This window comes from Propithecus coquereli, unplaced genomic scaffold, assembly GCF_000956105.1.
Source record: "Propithecus coquereli isolate 6110/MARCELLA unplaced genomic scaffold, Pcoq_1.0 Scaffold828, whole genome shotgun sequence".
Taxonomy (NCBI): Eukaryota; Metazoa; Chordata; class Mammalia; order Primates; family Indriidae; genus Propithecus; species Propithecus coquereli.
In genome coordinates this window covers 130,272-131,907 of record NW_012154485.1, presented here as the reverse complement: position 1 = coordinate 131,907, position 1,636 = coordinate 130,272, and positions in this window count along the sequence as shown.

The window sequence follows — 1,636 nt, the reverse complement described above, 5'->3', positions numbered from 1 at the left end:
TTGCTGTGAGCAAGGCTGGCACCACAGCACTCTAGCCTGGGCAAAAGAGTGAGACTCGCTCTGTCTCAAAAAAAAAAAAAAAAAAAAAAAAATTCTCCAAGCGTGAGCAGGGCAGGATTTATGAAAAATAAGACTGTTCTTTTCTTCTTCATGCTGCCCTTCATCTTGGCCATATTTTTCTAGCTCAGGTTAAAAACCATTTATTTGAACCCTACCTTGTCCTCCACTTGATTAGCACTGTCCTTGTAAGCATTTTTAACCAGATAATCACAGACATAGCTACTGGCCCTTGGCTACCCATTCTTTACTTTCTTTGCACAAGGGCAAAGTGAAAAGAGGAAAATTCAATGAGCAACTTCAATTCTTTTATCCATGTGAACTTAGGGAAGTATTAGCACAAGTCAAATTCATGTACCTGCTAATTGGCCTAGGCAGAGAGTCTACATTTCTTACTTGAAGACACTTGGTTAGGCAGAAAAAGTTCATATTTCAGCAAGACTATAATCAATATATCAACTATATTAGCCTTATGTCAACACACAAGGGTTCATTATTAAGCAGATTCTGAAGGGCTCATTGAATATTGCACTTTGATATGTGTGTCTGGTGCCTGGAAGCAATTTCCAACCTGTCTTCTGGGAACTAGGACATACTTAAAAGGATTTAAGAGTAGAAATCTTTCACTTAAGAAAATCCATTTCAGCAATTCTCACATTAAGAAAATGGGAAATATTTTTTTACCAACTTCACTGGTATTTGATGGGGGATCCTCCAATAAAACACAGGTAATTTTACTCTAGTTATTATAGCTATAGAAGTATAAGTGCTCCTCTACCCTCTTGCAAATACGGAACTGCAAAATTCATCATGATCATTGTTTATTGCATCCAACATTCTGAGAACAAGTTCATTTTCCTTGAATAATAGTAACATTGAACACTTAGTGAGTGTCAGAATTTTGCCAAGAAATTTAATGTTATTTGGCCCTCATAACAATCAAAGGAGGTAGTTGCTATCACTATCTGTATTACATAGTCATAGGAATTTAGAGAGTTTAAATGATCTGTTCAAATTCACATAATTTATATCACCCAAAGCTTGGATGTGAATGCACTATGTCTCACTAAAATCTATATCCTTAATCTCTAAGTTATACTATCAAGAGGAGGAAACTAATAGCTAATATTTTTCTGTGATTTTTGTAAGCCAAATACAGTGAGAAGACCAGAAAAACACTAGAGCTAATTCCAAGAGCATTTAAGGAAATAGGGATTTGTAGCACAACGAAGGAAGGAAGGAAAGAAGGAAGGAAGGAAACATTAAAATTGGTTAGTCCCATATAAGGCAATAAAAATCTAATATTGGAGCTTATCTTTATTACTGAAAAGAAATTTGCAAGTTAATATGCAACTCTGCAATACTGAACTCTAATCAAATAGTAAATTAAAAAAAATCGAACCCATGCACATTCTCCTAGAGAAATAATCTTTCGTTGAGCCTGCTAAGCAGTACTATTACCATCTGTTATTTTAAGGACATACTCCTATCCATTACCATCTCATTTCTAAATTTGGAATAATTTTTCTTAAGAATATTCAAAAGTAATGATGATGGTATGTATTTCCGTTTACTCGCA